Below are 20,577 nucleotides of genomic sequence, written 5' to 3' on the forward strand. Positions count from 1 at the left end.
ATGTATTTTTTCTTTATTCACAAAATTTACCCTTATAAATCTTCGGATAGAAGCCAGGGACTAATTCCTTCATGCAGAGATACACTGCAGTAAACTCTCAATTATCTATGAGTGGTTTATTTGTCATGTTAATTATTCATGACTACCTCTGCCTCATACTGAGGCACTGTTTTGCTTAATAATAATGATAACTAGCATTTGTATATCACATGTTAACTCACTTGATCCTTACAACAACCTGTGCTGTTATTATCCCCATTTTACAGATGAGGAAATTGAGGCATAGAGAGATTAAGTGACTAGCTCAGGGTCACCCAGCTAGGGAATCTGAGGTCTTTCTGACTCCAACTCCTGTATTTGATCTACTGCACCATCTAGCTGCCTCCATTACTGTGAGGCTGAGGTATGAGGGGACACAGAATGGGAGTGAAAGCATGTATGTGTACATCATATGCCCATATACATATATCTATAGGACCATGCAGCCTTAGCATGGGTTTGTGGTTAAATCTCAATTAAACAAGAGGTGCTGGGATAAACACACACAAATGAAATGAAATACCATTCTTGCCCACATTTTACTAGATCTTACATTTAGATTAAATGAAATACAAATAATTTTCAGCTATCGTTTGCTTGGTTGATACAGAGATAGAGATAGACATATATTTATATAGAGATGGTTTTCTAATCTTGCTGCCTTCAGTTCTGTGTATAATAACCAGGAATTGATAACAGTGACAGCAGTCATTCAGTTTGACCATCCTCTCTGGTTCCTCAGCAGTACTTATGGAAGGACGTGTCATATTTCCATTTCTGTCGCCCTTCCTCCTTTTCTACAAAGTGAAATAGTAAAATCTCAGAAAGGAACCTCAGACACCATCTAGTCCAACCCCCTATATGACTGATGAACTCACATACTTGGCAGATGGTTGTAAAACCCTGCTTAAACATTTCCAATAATGGAAACCATACTATCTAAGGGAAAAATACACAAACACTTTAGACTCAAATGGATCTATGATCTCAGCGATTCGGATATTCCCTTCAGTGATGGAGAACTCAGCTCGTGCACAATCAGCCATCCTGGGTAACATGTGTTCATGTCTTCCCTTAAGTCTACAACAGGTGATCCAGCCAATATGATGAAGGCTTTCTTTGCTTTCTCCTAATATCACAAAAATGCCAGCAGAGCACTTAGTCTGACTGCTTCTAGCCCTCACCCTTGCTTCATGACCAGCCCATCTCTTTTTTCTCAGACATTTCCCTGACGACATCCTTTACTCTTGTAACAGGTGGTGCTTGAGCTAAGCTTTGAAGAAAGCTAAGAATTCTAAGAGGCAGAAGTGAGGAGGTAGTGAATTCCAGGCATGGGGATAGCCTGTACAAAGACATGACATGGGAGATGGAACGTTTTAGCTGGACCCTAGAATAAGTGAAGTAGAGTAATATTAATTGTATCTGAAAAGGTAAGTTGGAGCCAAATTGTGAAGAGATTTAAATGTCAGAGAAGTTTGTCTTGATTTTAGTAGTAAAAAGGGAGACCTTTGAACTGAGGAGTGACATGGTCAGACTTTTTTTTCAGGAATATCACTTTGGAAGCTGTGTGCAAGATCGAATGGAATGAAGAGACTTGCAGCAGAGGAATCAGTTCAAAGGCTAGATTAGGTGAGAGGCGATAAGGTCCTGAAATAGGGTAGTGAACATTTGAGTGAAGGAAGGGAATCAATACTAATTGATTCTGAGCCCAGGCATCAGAATTTGAAAATAAGAAACACATGAAATAATGAACAAAAGTTAGGATGAGGTCTGTGATCAAGGTACTCAATAGAGCCCCCCTCACAAGGGAGATAACTAAGTCCAAAGTAAAAAGGTTAAGCCTAAGGCACTTGGTTAACTGGGACAACCCAACTCCTTGTTCTAAGTACTTAGATACCGGGGTGGGGGGGGGGGCTAAGAAACTCCTGCAGGAGAGATAACAGGCCCTTGTATTAAAGCCTGAGGAAACAACACAGAGAAGTCTTTCTGTTGGTCTTGGGGGTCACAGAATTCTGCCTTTTTATAAAAAAGCTAAGGGTTTTCAGCTAAGAGAATGTGGCACCACCTACTCTTCCTTGAAGAAGAGATCCCTGCAGATTTCAGAGGAGCCAGAACCCTGAGGCCATGGAGCTGGCAGCTTCCTGTGTAACTCTGACAATGGAGGGGGTAAAGAAAGGCTTCTTGTAGGAGACAGCCCTTGGGCCGAGCCTTGAAAAGAGCGAAGTTTTCCTAGGGAAGAGGGTGAGGAGACAACAACATGAAACACACAGTAGGAGAAAGAGGAAGCAATTGTAATTTTAAAGGGCAGAGGGAGTACCCACCTGGGTGAATGAATCCATTGGAATATTCTATGTAAAAATACAAATAGAGGGCATTCTCAAACCACACTAAGACTTTTGGGACACTCTATATTTGCCAGCTACTTCTTTTACCTGGATGAATTAAGACTTGGTTAACAGCTGTACACTGCTCGAAAGAGATAGCTAAACAACCTTAGTCAAGTATACAAACAGGGGAGTAAAAAAGGCAAAGAGGAGGCCCTTGGATTGTTATCCATCCCACCCATATCTATATTTGCCACAAAGAAAAGGAAAAGCCTCAACCAATTTACAGTGAAAAATTTACTTTTATACAGAACAAATAAATTGGGACCTATCAATAGAAAAAAAAATCAAGATTTCTTACAGAGAAGAATTACAAGCTCCAATTTATCAATCTCTTCCCCAGATATAAATGGGAGTGGGAAGGCAAGAGGGGAAAAAGTCAGCTTTGGCTGAGTCAGACTCAAAAACTGCAGCTATAATGATTGCATCAACAGCCCAGGGATAAAAATGGACTCATCTGCATTAAAATGAAAAGACTGCCCAACTCAATTCATCTCCTATGAATGTTACTGCTGAGAAAATGGCAGTCACTTTAAGAAGAAAGTGTTCCATTTCTTAAGGAGCAAAGACCAGGTACATGAGGTTTCTGTAGGATTTCATTTAAAAGAGAGACAAAAAAGAAAACCCTGCGGACCTTAGGAATGACGAAGGAAATGATCATTTAATTTGAGCAGGCTACTAGACCTGTTGGCAGCTAACATTGGAGGCAATTCAGCAGCACCAGAAAAGAAGGGGCTAAAAAATCAAAGGAAAAATGAACCTGGCAAATTTTGCGTTTTCAACAGCTTTCTAAAGAGCGAGACAAATTGCAGTCTAGTTAGGAGCAATTGGGGAAATTTCAGACAGGGAGATTTTAAACTAAGCACTGGGGAAACCTTTTGAATTGATAAAAACCAGCCCTTTTCCCTACACCAGGACAGTTCTCAGACACATACATTAGGCAGGGCCCTGGCCTGGTGATGAGGGAGGCGAGCTTTTCTCTGCCTCCAATTAATAAGATTCTTTAATTTGCCCTTTGCCAGAGCAATTTACCCCTTCGAGGAGCTGCTGTTTTTACTGCTGATCTGCAGTAATGAGGTTGACATGTTTTTCTACCAATCCATTCCTAAGAAAAACAACCAAGTTACCCCTGTGCCAATAGCTGTAACTCCTTATATCTATGGTCAGCTCACCCATATTCATAGCCTAGTTGTTGTAAAACTCCGGTATGAGCCCTCATGTGTGCCCTACTGGCATGGTCTAACCACCTTTTGAGAAAACACAGTATTCCATTAGAAGACAGGAAGAAACAAGCCAAGAAACCCTGTGTATACATCAAAAGCTCATAGAGCTCAAAGTTTCTAAATGGAAACAACCCAGAAGCTACTCAGACTGAGATTGTTTGCCTCCTGCAAACAAGATCAACCTTTCCAAGGTCAATCTCGCTCAGAAGTGGACAGGGATTTGCTTTCTTTATTATTATCCCTATTTGCCAGATTTCTCCAGAGGTCTAGGGAGGTGTGGCTAAGAAATTCACTACTCCCTTTTATCTGTCCACAAGAAGCCCCTAGAAAAAACTAGGCCAAGCCAAGCTCTACCACTTCAGTAACTAGTGGATGAATAAACTGTCAGGGTGTGGAAATGAGTTCTACAGCCTTGAATGGGCTTCTGTTTGTGTAGAAGGCCCTGACATACAATAAGGTCTCAATTCTAAGCATCCAAAGTAAGAGCTCTCCATTTCCTGACTAGGTAAAGAATTGGCAAATTGAAAAGAAAAATGGGGTGATACAAACTTGTTATTTAACATGATAATACCCAACCACAGCAGCTTTTAATTTTATTTTTATTAATCTTTGTTTTTATGTTATCTTTTCTTTTCTGACTAAATCCTTCTTACCTTCTGCTATTAAGTGAGCCATAATTTGAAGTAAAGATTTTAAAAGAAAGAGGGAGGAAAAAAAGCAGTTTAACCAATATACCAGCTGTGTCTGAGAGTACATATAATAGTACTGACCATATTCCCTCACCTCTAGAAAGAAGAGAGGGGAGTAGATTTTTCTTCACTCCTCTCCAGGACCCAGCTTGGTCATTAAGATTACACAATCTTCTTCAGTTGTTACTTTTTTGTTCTTCCCATTTGTCAAGTCGCCATTATCATAGCACTGGTCTAGCTGAGGGGCAACAGGCTGAAATTCTGCATAAATTATCAGAAGCTCCTTGCCTCTTGCCAGGCCTTGGGACACTTCAGTGAAGGGAAACCAAAGATAATCGAAGGAAGGGGGCTGACTTTTTCCTCTCAGCTGTGCGTGGAAGGGTTCCCGATTTTCCCTTTTGGTCTACCCTCTGCTGAAATAGATTGTGTCTTTAGGCAATGCCATCTTTAGCTGTAAATCAGGTACACACAGGAGGTGTGAGTGTGTGTGTGTGTGTGTGTGTGTGTGTGTGTGTGTGTTGGTTAAATAAGAGAATGACGGTCGGTGGCTGAAATAGATTGTGTCTTTAGGCAAGACCATCTTTAGTTATAAATTCATTATACACAGGAGCCAACGAGGTCCACATAGGGGTGCATGTGGTAGTGTACATTGGCTAAAAAAGAGAATGATGGTCAGTGGCTAAAAAGAAAGCATGCAGCAAAACATGGAGAACTGAACCTGGAGTTCTTAGTCTAGGGTACTTGAATTTGGGTGGTTTTTAAAAAAATATATTTTGATAACTGTATTTCAGCATGATTGTTTTCCTCTGTAATCCCATCTATTTTATTTCATGCATTTAAAAAGACTATTCTGAGAAAGCACTTGTAGGCTTTGCCAGCCTGCCAAAGGGGTCCATGATACAAAAAAAGATGAAGAACCCATGGAGGAGGGTAAAAGGAACAAGCTAGTTTCTGGAGTCCCAACCGTAAAATTTGGGGGTGTATAATATGGTCTATAAGGTGGTTTCTAAAATTCTATGACTTAACACCGTCTTCTCCAAAATCTCTGATTCTAAATTCACACAGCTATAAAACACAGCTCTGTTCCAGTGGAATGTACACTGGGTGTGGAGGAGAAAGGCTAAGATCTTAGTCTCCTATGTTATTACTGGATAGATGGCTGTGGGCAAGTAGATTGGCCTGTCTGTGTCTCAGTTTCTTCATATATTAAATGGGGATGATAATAATAGTTGCATTTTTAACTCATACTGCTGTGCTCAGGAAAGATTTGCAAAATCTTAAGTGGAAATAATAGAGATACGATAACTAAATGGCAGAGAACTATAGTAGTTCACCAATGCAGATATTTATAGTAAAGCCTCACTACCTCAGACCTTTACTGGGTTGGAGTTCATGCAAACCTGAAAAGGGCCTGGGCCGAACCTAACTTTTAGATTTACTTACAAAAGATTAGTGGTTAATTAGGCAAATGATTAATATAAACAAAATTAGGAGAGTAATGTTTACCTGCTAAAGAGAATAAACTATTTTCAAATATTTTAGAAGTAGCATTTACATATAATCAATATAATTCCAAGTGAGCAGAAGCAGGCTATTTAGGTTGGTGCTTAGGTATCTTAATTACAAATCATATTAATTTATTCATTAAATTATACTTTTTATTGGAAATACTTGGTTAGCTCTGTTCTAGCTCCTTTCTATTTTTTCTTAAACCAGGTCTTGTGATTTCATCAGAAGAAGTACCTGCCAAGGAAATACTCTCAGATAAGTTTTCCACTCCACCCTCCAAATTAATCATGTCTGGTGATAGCAGGGGTAGCAGTATTTATCTCAGTGGATAGAGCCCTGGACCTGTAGGCAGAAAGACTTGAGTTCCAATCTAGCTTCAGACCCTTATGAACTGTGTTACCCTGGACAAATCAATTAATTTTTATTTGACTTAATTTCCTCTTCTATAAAATAGGGCTAATAATAGCCTGTACCTCCCAGGGTTGTTGTGAGGATCAAATGAATTAATATTTGTAAATTGCTTTGCAATCCCATTAAATGCTAGGTAGTAGTAAAAAGATACCTCAGGTGGATAGAATTAAACACCAGCTCACTATCCTTTATGAACTAGCACAGCTGTATCAAATTTGACTAGAAGCAAGAGTGCTAAGCCAACCACACATAAGGATTCCGGCAGGCCACACGCTGTCTTAGAAAAACACATATCAACATTATCTATTTTCTATTACATTTTTATTTATTTGGTTAAATATTTCCCAATTACATTTTAATCTGCTTTGGGCCACATTCAAGAGTGTTGTTACAGGGCAGCATTTGGCCTCCGGTTTGACACTTTTGAACTAGTAGACAGCAAAATCCTGTCCTAAAAATACAAACCCAAAATGTTACTGAGCCAGTTCTGCAGCCAACAAAGTCCCTAAGACTGGAGGATGTTTATAGGCAGAACTGCTATCCACAGCTACTTGGGCATAATGCTGATCCTTAAAGAGCAATATTCCTACTATATATTGCCATCCCGAACACTCCTAATTTCCAAACTACACGGAAGGAAAAGATTTCAAAAGGCAGAGACCAAGCAAAAGAAATTAAAATCATTTGGGCACAGGACAAAGTATGTGTCATCCCCATCGGTTTATCTGCTACTGGAGTTTTCTGAAGGATACTTTCAGTGAGTCCACAGAAGGTGAGCTTTCACACTCCTTCAATCCACTTGCACATCAGTTCCCAGAATATCAAATAATAGAGGGATTTCATCTTGTCTTCAGATTGTTTCTATCTGAACCCTATCAAAATGATGATAACAGTAAGTTAACGGTGATAATAATAATAAAAAGAACTGTGAGATTCAAAAAGCACTTCACACACATTATTTCATTTGAACCTTACCATAGTCTAGGTGGTTCAGTGGAAAGCCGCTAGGTGGCGCCATAGTGCAGAGTGTTGAGCATGGAGCAGGAAGACCTGAGGTCAAATGTGGCCTCAGACACTTACCAGCTATTGATCCTGAGCAGGTCAATTAACCTCTGTTTGCTTCAATCCACTGGAGAAAGAAATGGCAAACCAATCCAGTGTTTTCACGGAAAAAAACCCCATGGACAGTAGTGGAGTTCTAAGGTCCATGGGGTCACAAAAAGTCAGACATGACTGGACAACAGCAATGTAGTCCAGTGAGGTCGGTGACAATATTATCCCCCGTTTTAAAGATGAAGAACTGAAGCTTAATGAGATTAAGTGATTCGTCAAGGATCATATAGCTAATATGCACCTGAAGTGAGGATCTGAACCTAGGTCCTTCTGACTCTAAGTCCAACACTCTACCCACAAATACCATATTTAATAGCCAATAGCAAGCATTGATATAGTACTCTAGGGTTTGCGAAGCATTATCTCACATGATCCTCATAACAACTCTGTAAGGCAGATGCTATTAGTATCCCCATTTTATAGATGGGAAACTGAGGCTGAGATCAAGTGACTTGCCTACAATTCACATGACTATCTAAGACCGGTCATTTGAACCCTGCTCTTCCTGACTCCAACTTCAGCACTCTGTCCACCGTACCGCCTAGCCACCTCACTTGTGTTATGTATGTACTTACTGGTATAGATATATCATAAATTTATAGAATAGCAAAGTATACTACAGATCCTAATTCAGGGAGACAAATTGGACCTCAGAGGTGCCACTCAATGTGATAAAACTCCAAAGTAGAATATGGCTCTTAAAAATTTAATTTGATTAAAAGAAAAAAAGACATGTAAACAAGGGGGCATAGAATAGCATTGTATACTACAATAAAGTACTGTAAGGAAACCTATAACCAAAAAGAAGAGAATATTTATGTGAATATCTAGGCAGCATGAACAAAAGAGATGTGGTCACTGGGGTATCCAACGGACAGAAAAAAAATAGATAAGTTCAGGAAACAGATCACATTCCTGGTATAGAAGTATAGACACGCGAACAAGGTGTTACAGGTGTGCATAGTGTGTTTGGTTTGCCCAGGTTAATTCCCTTAATTAACACCATAATTTTACTCCTCCCAATAAACTTTGGTATTTTATATCTCATTTTTTATTGTGTATTAAAAGTAAAGTTTTATTGTTAATTTAAATATATGTATATACATATATATTTATTTAGGTTTTAGCTTAGTTGATGACTAAAAAGAAAGAATCTTATGGCTATTCAATAATAGTTCACCTTTAAAAATAAAATTATCTAGGTGTAGCTAGGTGGCACAGTGGATAGAGCACTGGCCTTGGATGGAGAAGGATCTGAGTTCAAATCTGGCCTCAGACACATAAAAACACTTATTAGTCTGTACTAGCTGTGTGACCCTAGGCAAGTCACTTAAGCCAAGCCAAAAAAAAATTTTTTTTAATTAAAAAAAAATTACCTTTAAAAAATAAATTTAGCAAGATGTGTACTCTAAGGAAATGAGAGGGGCAGACCTACATAGTGGTTATGGGGGTCTTCAGTGCTGTCCTGGCTTTGATTCCAACCAAGGAGGAACCAGTCACTAGGATGGAAGTGGTAAGAATCCAAGGAAAAGTGACCATGCCATCTTAGAATCTATGATCTAGAAGAAAAGTCATTTTCTGACATGGACCTTAGCTTTTGAGAGAGCCTATTTCAAAGGATTCAGAGAAGAAGGGGGAGAATATTGTGACCTAATTGTCCTTAGAGAAAGTTAACTGGGTTGGGATAGGCATGAAATTTTGAAAATACAAAAAAAAAAAAGAATTCTAATGTAGAGAATAATGAATTGCCCGAAGTGAATGATTTGAAGAAACAGAGAACTCATTGACCAACTTAGTCTCATTTTGCTTTGTTTTTAATGTATGAATGAAAGCAAAAGCAATATCAAAGGATGAATACAAAAGAACCCCACATATCAGTGTCATGAGGACTAAAGCTCAGAATTAGCTGAAGGTAGACATAAAAGCAATGGGCAATAAGAAAGAGGAATTCTTAAAGCTATAAAGAAGAAATCCCCCCCCCCTTTTCTCTGTATCTCCAGAGCTTAGCATGGTGCCTGTCTTAATAATTTCTTATTGACATCTTTGGGGATTGTTGGGATGACAATAATGGATTATGAGAAGAGAAAGCTGCTCAAGTCCTCTGATTCCCTATCTAGCTCTGTGTTGTCTAGCCAGAACACATTATGAAGTTACTCAATCCCTCTACTGTAGCACCTGTCTTCTTGCAGAGTGGCCACCCTTCCCCAAAGCATCATGGATCAGTTGTATCAGTAGGATACAACACAACATTCTGTCTAGATCTGAAGTTTTGACAGCCGCTGCTGTAGGAGACTCATGGGGTTGACAGTTCTCCCATATCCAGCTTGGGGGATTCTTCTACAGTCTAATCCAAACTTCACAGAACAAATCCTGTAAAACTTGGACTCAATCAAAAGGCCATATCCAAGGACATAGAAGGCCATGAGGCTACAGACTAGACTTCCCATCTCAGTTCTAGACCATAACAAGATTGGGCTTATGAAATAATATGTGAAAAGCGCTTTGCAAATCTTAAAGCACTATATAATATTAGCTATTGATGTCCTCTCCATCAGGGGCATGTTATGGGCTACTAAGTGAAGTCTACAGTGTTGATTGAACCCAGGCTAGCTTGAGAAGCAACGAATGGAAGTGAAGTTTCTACACAGGTATAGGTGAGGAAAACATTGAAAATGAGCTAAAGTTAAAAAAAACAAACAAACTAGGAGTGAGCTGAGGACCTAGAGATAGACAGAGGTGGGAGTAGGTGGGCCTACTGAAACAAAAGCAAAGTCAAAGTCAGGAATCACAAGGTCACAAAGGGAACTGGTGATAACCAAGGATGATGGTTCAATCTGGAAGAACTCAGTGCTAGGTAAGAACTAAGTATTCAAGCTAGAAAAATGAAAGATCACAATTCATCCTACTCACTATTCCCATATTGTTACCGAGTTTTAAGCTCACTAGACACCAGTTGGCCCCACCTTCCAGACCCATCCAAATTCCCTTCAACTAAACAGTCCCCAAGGAGACCTTGAACTGACTTTCAAGGAATCTACATTGCTAAAACAGAAGGCATCTTCAAAGTAATCAACTCCAATCTCACCAGCATGGGTTAGCCATGGATCTATCATTAACATTTACATCAGTCTCTGAGAGGATGTTCATGAAGTTTGCAAATGGAACTACCATGGCCAGGAGGAGAAGGTGGTAAATATTTGGAAAGCTTGGAAGAAGAGAAATGTCAAAGGCATTCTGTAAAATCAAACTCAAGATGGTATCTCTGGAGATGGGCTGGGGAGAAGCTAAGTACAAAATACAAGGTGGAGAAGGACAGGCAGTGCACAAACCAGGTAAAAAGAATCCAAATATCATATGGACAGAATGTAGTGCCCTGGTATAAAAAGAGCATGATGCTGGACTTAACATACCTTAATACATAGGTCTAGCCTTCTCAATAGATTCCAAAGTCCTTGAAGTTATAGATATCTTATATGCAGTGGTACAACAGAGATGAGACAAGTGAGGTGCCTACCTTGGGTGTCCAAAGCTGAAAAAATAGAAATATATAAAATATACAAAATAACTAATACGAAAGTATAGGGAGGAGTTGTATATTTTTCCCTAGGGATTAAAATAACTTGTTACAGCTTTGGTTCTACTTCCTGTAATCCCTCCTTATACAAGAAGATGAATCCCTGGTAGAGTACAAAACAAATAATAGTGATGATGATGATAATAATAATAACAATAATAACTAGCATTTCTATAGTACCTTAAGGTTTGCAAAGTGCTTATAGAGATATAATAATAGCAACTAGCATTTATGTAGCACCTACCATATACCAGGCACTGTACAAATATTACCTAATTTGACTCTCACAACAATGTTGGGAGGCAGGTGTTATCATTATATCCATTTTACAGTTGAGGAAACTAAGGAAGAGAGAGGTTAAGTGACTTGTCCAAGGACACACAACTGGCCCCAAGTCCAACAATAGCTTCGCTGTGCCACTTAGCTGCAACAAATATTTGGAAATAATCAATCAGCAAGCATCTGATGGGGGCATCTTCCTGAGTTCAAATCTTATCAAAAACGAGTTCAAAGACTCATCCTTCTGAGTTCAAATTTGGTCTCAGATCATTACTAGCTATATGACTCTGGGAAAGTTTGCCTCAGTTTCCTTATCTGTCAAATGAGCTGGAGAAGGAAATGGCAAACCATTCCAGCATCTTTGTCAAGAAAATTCCAAATTGGGTCATGAAGAGTTGAACATAACTGAAAAAACTGAACAACAAATCAGCAAGTATTTATTAAGCACTCACTGTGGCCAAGCACTGTGTTAGGCACTAGAAATACAAAGACAAAAATAATACCATTTCAGCCTTCAGCGAGCTTATGTCATGATGACAATGATGAAAATGATGACAGCTACAAGGACAATTTAGGATCCATGAGCTAATCCTCCCAGCTTTGCTTCTGCTTAGTAGTGTAAGTTCTGATTATATTCAATGTATGTCAAATTCTGTGTCTAATTCTGCGCTCCACAGCCAAAGAAGTATGTGGAAAACCCAGAGAAGATTCAGTGGAAAGTCACAAATGAAGCGAAGTGAAAAAAAAAAGGCGAAAAATGAAAAGCAAGTAAAAAGTTGGAAAATAATACCTTGAGGGAAACATTGGCATAACGGGGATTATTCATTCTCAGGAAGAAAAGACCAGATAAATTAGTAGCAATTATCACTCATTCTTAAGAATAATTACTTAATGGACTAGATATCTGCTAAGATTCTGAATATCCAAGACATGTATTTATTATGCTGAACAGAAACTAAAGGAAACATTTAAATATGAAAAACAAACATGTATATGAAAAACAAGCAAGTATATTTTCTTAAATAAGAAAGAAAATGGACCTAGTACACTTATATAATTTCAAAGACCATTGAGATCCATTAGCTCAATCACTTCACTTTTATAGATGGGAAAATATTAGTATGAGATTGTCTATTATATAACATTCTGATGTCATAGCTTCTTAAGGTGGGGAGAGAGGATAACGAAAGATAATATATGGATGACGAATGATAAACATGGGAATGGTGAGAAAACCACTATGTCAAGAGGAAATCCCCCAAATCAAGGAGAACTGAAGGAAAGGAGATGTAAAGAAAGTTTTAGGTAACTGGAACGGGTATATGTTTGTACAAGGATGAATTGAAAGATTATAAAGTAATTTGGGAATAAAAGGATGGGAGGCTTTGTATTATGTAGCTATGTCTTAAGGATTGGAAAAGGGGAACATTTGTGGGTGAGTGTGTCATGAAGAATAAAAAGACTTGTTCCCAAAAATATTCATGGCTACTATTAGTACAAACATATGTTCAGACTGCACTCCTTTTCTTCCTTTTTTTTTTTAACAGCGAAGTAAAATGGTTGTGTTCCTGAAAGAAAAGGCTACCACATGAAATCTGACTAGATTGTATTTGTAGGTCACCTACAGACTAGCGTGCAGTGAAATATTGTCTTTGAGTACACAGTGTCACCTTGTGGACTATACGTGGTATTGCAAGATGTGTAATTTATTGGCTAGTTTTTGAAAGGAATAGACAAAGGAAGAATGAAAGAAAACCTTGTAAGTAAGAAATAACACACCAGTGGAGTTTGATCAGTTTATGGTCAGTTTATGGTCAGTGAAGCGTCTGATGCACATGATTGCAAATCAGATTACATAACTGCAAAAGACTGAAATCGGCCCATTTTTTCACAACCCCAGACTCAGACATGGTGCTATAATGATTTCTCAATGCGTCGCTGTACAAATCAACAGATTTTCAGCTCAGTCACTGTCAGTTAACAAAAGAGGAGGGAAACCTCTTGAGCTATTTCTCTCCCTATGACCTTGATCCCATCTCCACTGGCCCCATCTGGGATCATTATGAGCCATTATCTCATCTTTCATGCTTCCATCTTTCTTTCATGCTTTTACTGCATTCAGCTACTATCCAATCTTCCTTCTTCTCATAGGGCCAAGCTTCTTTTAAAAATTACCTACATTTACTGCTTCTATCTGTTACTCATGCGCTCTCTCCCTAACACCTTTGTGATCAGACTTCTCCCCAGACACTCAACTGCAATTGTTTTCTCAAAGGTCACCAGTGACTTTCTGTTTGTCAAATTAGGCCTCTAACAGCTTTTCTTCCATCTTCATCTTCCTTGAACTTTCAGCAATATCTAACATTGCTGAATACCCACTCCTGGATATATGCTTTCTGCCATCAGAAACACCACATTTTCTTGGTTCTTCCCCCTCTCTATTTTCTTCACTGGCTCCTCCTCCTTTTACTGATCCCAGAAAGTGAACAGTCCCCAAAATTTTGAACTGATCCCTCTCCCATTTTCTCTCTGCATTTTACGCTTAAACATCCTCTCTTGGTTATCTCATTCATTTCTACAGCTTCAACTCTTATCTCTATGCAGATGGCCCCCAAATCAATATCTTCAGTCCTGCCTGAGTTCACTTCTGATTTCTATACATCCATCTCTAACTGCCTAGAAGATCTCTCTATCTAGGCATCTTGTGACAAAGCAGTGTAGGTATAGGAAGTCTAGTTCATTAGCACCTCAAATCCAAATTCCAAAACCAAGTTCAACTTTTTTTCCAGAACATACAGTACAAGATTATTTGAAAGATTTAACAATAGAGATAACCTTATTTAATATCTGTCTGGTTGTTCATATCAAGCAAGGCACCGAATGGGAATGCATGTATGTCTATCAAAGACATTTACCACTGTCACAAAGTGGGTCAAACATAGACTAAATCATAGGATCACAAATATAGAGCTAGAAAGGATCTTACAGGCCATCTAGTCCAACACCTTCATCTCAGCCATTAAGAAACTGAAGATCAGATAGGTTAAGTGACTTGACAAGGCCATGCAATATGTATCAAAGGACAAATTTGAATACAGGTTTTCCTGACCACAAGTCCAGGACTCTAATTATTGTGCTAGGCTATCTAATACAAGGGTGGCATAGGATAGAAAAACAAGAATGAATTGTAACCTGCATCCTTGGAGGGAACAGCCACAAGAACAAATCTACTGTAGTAATTCTTCTACTTTGGGGGATTTTCAGGAGGTGAGGAAGTCACGTGATGATATCAAAGGATAAGCAATGGACTGATGGTGTGGCGTATTGGTGCCCACGTGATCTCAAGAAACCTAGAAGAAGACCCTTGGCTTGTTAGGTGGACTCACTGTGGGGGATTCATGGGAGAACATGGACAAGAGTTGCAGAGGATGAAAAGGCATTGATGAGTTGTGATTTGTGGCCTTGGAAGGATTGCCCATATTGATGAAATTAAAGGACCACTGAAATACATAATGTGTAACTCTGATCCTTTTATTCCTATAACACAGTTCATCTAATAATGTACTAGGGGCTTTCCTCAGAGTCCCTTGGCATCGTAAGGATGCCAACTGAGCACATGAACTTGTTCTTTAGTTATCCCTTGTTTTTAATCATGTGATACATCCCGTTTTATTTTTAAATTGTATTTCAGAGATTACATTTTACATACCACTTCTGCATTATTTACTCAAATGAACTGCATCACCCACCATGCATCTCTCCATTGCGCTTTTAATGATCCTCATTTTCAATCCTTCAGCTAAAACCCCACCTTTTACAAGAATCCTCTCCCAATCGCCCATAATGTTCATGCTTTTCTTATTGATTATCTCCAATTTATCTGGCATATATCTTGTTTGCACAAAGTTGTTTCCATGTTATCTCCATCCCACCTACTACTTTGTGAAAATGTGAGAGCCTTGAGATGGTCTTTTGCCTTTCTTTGCATCCTGAGCAATTATAATGGTGCCTAAAATACAGTCTTATCTCTTTCTTGCAAAATTTTCTTACAATATTGCCATTTATCCCCATACAAACATATGCCATTTCCTCTGCCTAAACTTTTCTTTCCATCTCCCCTCCTTTTGTTCCCCTTGATTTCCTCTTGACATGTGGCTTTTTCCCATTTCCATGCATGTTGTTAAATGTTCGTTGACTGATTTCAACAGAATACAAGCTTCTTGTGGGAGGGAATGATTACATTTTACTTTGCATCCCCAATGCAAAGCGAGAGAGAGAGAGAGAGAGAGAGAGAGAGAGAGAGAGAGAGAGAGAGAGAGAGAGACAGAGAGAGAGAGAGAGAGACAGAGAGAGACAGAGAGAGACAGAGAGAGAATGAATAACAATAACTGCTGATTCAATTTCTAGCTTTCCCATCTTTATAAAATGTGTATTAGAACAATCTAAGCATGCAGTGAAGCTATCCTTAATGAGTGATGTTCAACAAAGAGAACTGCATGATGTAAAATGTTGAAAATGCAGAAAAGCGAAAGCTTTGAGAAACAAAGCTATTCAGCTTATGGACAAATCTGCTTTCTATATTGTGTTTTCTACAATGTTTCTCTTGCAATTAGAGTGCTCTTTTTTCCACTCTCAGATTGGCAGTGTGGTATTTTGAGCTGTTATGTTGGTAGGCAAATTTAATTGTTAAACAAAACAGAGTGGCCATCTCAGGCTTACCAGAACCAACCCAAACAAAAAGTCTGCATCAGACAGAGAAAGAACAGGACAAAGTTCACCTCAGGCACTTGGCATCAAGACAAAGAGAATGTGATGTATGCATTTCCTTTCTCTAGCCAAGAAAATACATCTAGAGAGCATGTGAGAAGTCAGTCTTCTTGACATGTGATCTTCATGAGTACAAACTAAATGTATGAAGTCTAGGAAATGCTGTACAAAGTGCTTTTTTCTTTCAGTAAGCAATGATACAGCACTGAACAACACATTACTTAGAGTGGTTTGCCAGTCTTTGAAATCACAGCAATGGATTTTGGATTGTAACTAAAATGTGAATTTCCTGGATTAGCTACTAACATAATACAATAATCATATGGTCCATGTATCACATTCTTTAATGCCCTACCCTTTAGGACTTTTGTGATGAATAATTCCATTATTCCACTGCACCCACTGGAGTCTGTGTGAAATGTATGAGGTTGACGTCAAAGTGAGCTGGTTTTATATTTTATCTTCCAAACAAAAATTCCCTGTTCTCCCAGGACAATATATTGCATATATATAGGATGTGTGTGAATAAATGTGTCTATAATAAACATTGTATATATAACATATTGTGTGTATATAATGTTTATGTATGTATAGGACTGAATGAAATTTGTGTTTATATATACATGTGTATATGTGTGTGTGTGTATATATACACACACACACACATAGATATATTATATATACACATATATAAATTCATGTGTGTATATGTCACCCTAAACACATGGGTTTTCCTCACTAATGTGCTTCATTGGGTAGTTTCTATAAATATGTGACTAATCTCCCGCACAGAGTGTACTGGTGGGACAGTGTGACCTACATTTATGTGTAGATTGTAATGCACTTATTATTCCTGCTTTTGCTTTAATATATAAATACCTGTGATGTTATTATTATTTCTCTTCCTGAGCACTTAGCACAATGCTTGACATACAGTAAACACTTAATAAATGCTTATGGATTTACTTAGTGCTTAGTAAATGGTAATATTTAAGATCTAAATGCGTCATCATTGTGAGTGGTTTGTGTAAATGAAAGCCCATTGATGGGGGCTTAAGAGCTAAAGTTGTGAGTAATGGGAAGCATATTCCCCCATAACAGGGCTATTCCTGTGAACCTCAGAGAATGTGAGTGTATCTATGTTCTGATGGCCCATCTCTGGGAACCTAGACTGTGTGAGAGCAGGCTGGAAAGAGTCGACTAGCTCAGAAAGTGGACATAGGTAAGCAGATGTCCATACTCCCTGCGGAGAGGTGTGAGGCACTACAGTGTTGGTGGCTAGCCCTCAGAGTTGTACATGCAAAGATATAAATACATATGCATGTATACATACATACACAAATATCTAAATATATGCCTGTACAATATGATTAAGATATTTAGGTATATACACATTTCTATCTGCAGACATAGATACACATTTCACATGAAAGTGATTACTTCAATACTTCAAGCCTCTGATTTCATTAGACTTCTTCTACGATGCAGATTACAAATTCCGTTTCAGTTGACAGTCTTCATGAATTGCCATAGTTGAAACACCTATCACTTTGTCATCAGTCTGGTGATTCAACTTTCTATGTTTAGTTCGATTGGTCTCCAGACAACAAACATATATGCCATCTCCGGACTTGTTTTACTACTCAATACTGATTCAATCAACAGTTAAGTTGAATGCTCTCTATCTAGGCTACTTTTAAAAAATTGTGTTTTCGTTTTTGTAGCCTAATAAATGTCCTAGATAAATGCTATTATTAACCCAATAATCATAGACTTTAAACAAAGATTCTTCTGATAAAAGTCCATAGTACCACAAATCGAGAATACTTATAATTAGATCATTTTGAATAGCTGCCTACAGAAACAGAACATTCATAAAGATTTATAAAGAATTACTTAGGTTTCTGTAATATATAAATATATACACATACATATGTGTACATGTACACATATGCATATGTGTACATATACACATGATATTAAAAAATTTTTTTTGCAACTGGGGTTAAGTGACTTGCACAGGGTCACACAGCTAGTAAGTGTCAAGTGTTTGGTCTAAGGCTGCATTTGAACTCATCCTGATTCAAAGGTCGGTGCTCTATCCACTGCGCCCTCTAGTGGCCCCATAAATATATTTTGACAGAGAGGCAAATATGTGCAAGGATTCTATTTGAGAACATGATACCAGATCAAATATCTTTGTGAAAAATGTTATGTAACAAAACAAAGATGTTTTGATGAATGCTCTAGAATAGATAGGATGAGACTATTTCTGTTTAGCATGCAGTCAGTAAAATTCTCTAGATATTATTCACCAGAGCAGAGATTTTAGGTCATAAATAAATGTAAATTCAATTAGTTGAATGAACTCTAACATATTTACATACTCACTTTAGTCATGGTTCAACTTTTTTCTAGATTTCTAGCTTTAGGGCAACTGAAAGCCCCATATAAAGCCAGGATCCTATTAAAATGAACATTCCTTCATTAATCAGTACTTTTCTTCTGGTCCTTATTTGCTTTTCATATATAAAGTCCTTTAAATAAGCAACTTATTGGTAATCATAAACACTGGATTTTATTCATTTTGTTTTGAGCAGAATTTAGACTTCTAGAATTTGATTACAATTGATGGAGTGATATTTGAGAAATTATGATTATCTCTTTAAAGGTAGCCTGTGCAGAAGTGCATATGGCCAAAGAGAGACAGACACAGACACAGAGGTACAGAGATAGACACAGAGATATTTAGAATCAGAGATAGAGAGCTGGAAAGACAGAGAAGAGAGAGTTGTTAAATCATATTTCAAATTAGAACAAAAGCGTCTGACAGTCTATTAACCAGTGCCTGTTAGAAGATACCCAGAAAGTTGACAGGAACCCACTACCAACTGTTTGTAAAAAGGACCAAAGGGTTTTAATTGACTATAAGCTTAAGACAAGTTAATAGCAGGACATGGCTACTAATGCAATTTTAGATGGCCTTAAATAGAGACAATGGTGAAGGACACAGCAGGGACAGTGTACTTGTCAGACATCTGACACTGGGCTCATTTTCAAGAGAACATTAACAAAATAAAGTACATCAGTTAGAGGATGACAAGAGTTAAGGGTCATTTTGAAGCTGTTGTCATGTGAGACACAAAGGAGCTGAGAATGTTAAGCCAGAGAAAGACATGGGCAGTACATGAAAACAATCTTTAAATACAACTTATATGAGCTTAATACAGCTTAAGATTGCACTAAGACTTTTTAGAACACCCTGTACAAGAAGGGCTGCCATGTGAAAGAGGGAATAGATTCATCCACTATGGTTTCAAAAGATACAAGGAGGGGCAGCTAGGTGGCACAGCGGAGAAAGCACCAGCCCCGGAGTCAGGAGGACCTGAGTTCAAATGTGGCCTCAGACACTTGACACCTACTAGCTGTGTGACCTCGGGCAAGTCACTTCACCCCACTGCCCAGCAAAAACCAAAAACAAAAGATATAAGGAAACCAATGGACTGATATTAAGGGACACCGATTTTTTGTTTTGTGGCCACACAAAGTCCTCCTTTGACAATTCACTGTGACCTGGAGGTGATCATGGCTCTATGAGGCTGACACAAGAACTCTGGCAAGTTCCACCAAGTACTGGAAGTTCTTGAGTGCGGTCCCATCCTTCTGCCCTTTGAGGACAAGCTTGGATTAGTAAGGAGAGACTTATCATCAGCAGGGTTGTGACACAGGAGATTCTTTGGACAAGGTAGCCAATGAGATGAAGAAAAACATTCTGATGGTCTTTTCAATCCTGAGCAACCCTGTTTTGCATGACAAAGGGGTGAAAAGCATGTAGAGATGCTAAGAAAGACGCAATTCAATTCTAAATATGAGTCACGTTTATGGGACTCTGCCATCCCCCTCAAGCTATCATCCTATATTCTTCCATCCTTTCACAGACATCTCCTTAAGGCCATCTGCTCATCTCCATTTTTTCATCTCCCACTCAATTTTCAACCTCCTGCAATGTGACTTCTGATCCTGCCACTTGAATGAAGCTATCATTTCCTATGTTATTTTCTCCTTCAACTCTCTGTGTCTGTGTCTCTGCACCACATTGATTCAGCAGAACAGTACCCTACCTTTGTATCAAACATAGTGATTTGCTGGTCAAGTATCTGGGCCAATTATCTATTAATTACTAAATCCAATTGGCTTTTTCTCGGTATTAATGGTTTTGGGCCTCTCTATAACTTCCGACATTCATATTTTTTGCATCTTCTGGTGATGTTCTATGGCTACAAGCAATAGAGCAACACTGTCTCCAGAGAATCAGTATTTTGAGTCAACTAAGGGAAACTAAGCTACACTGGCAGAACTAGGCCACAACTCATTAACAATGGTTGACTTGCTTGCACGAAGTTGGGTAAGAGATGTCATCCAAGAGACATGTGACTTAAAAGGGAAGTGAGCTAGATGGCCATTATGCTGCAGAGAACCCTGAATGATACTACATTCAGGCACCTAGGAAGGCGCCTAGCACTTTGGATGGGCCCTTAATATCAAGATTTATGGAAGAATGTGGACAAGAATCATAAGATGAAAGAGAC

The sequence above is a fragment of the Phascolarctos cinereus genome, unplaced genomic scaffold (assembly GCF_003287225.1).
Source record: "Phascolarctos cinereus isolate Bilbo 61053 unplaced genomic scaffold, phaCin_HiC Scaffold_7;HRSCAF=346, whole genome shotgun sequence".
Classification (NCBI taxonomy): domain Eukaryota; kingdom Metazoa; phylum Chordata; class Mammalia; order Diprotodontia; family Phascolarctidae; genus Phascolarctos; species Phascolarctos cinereus.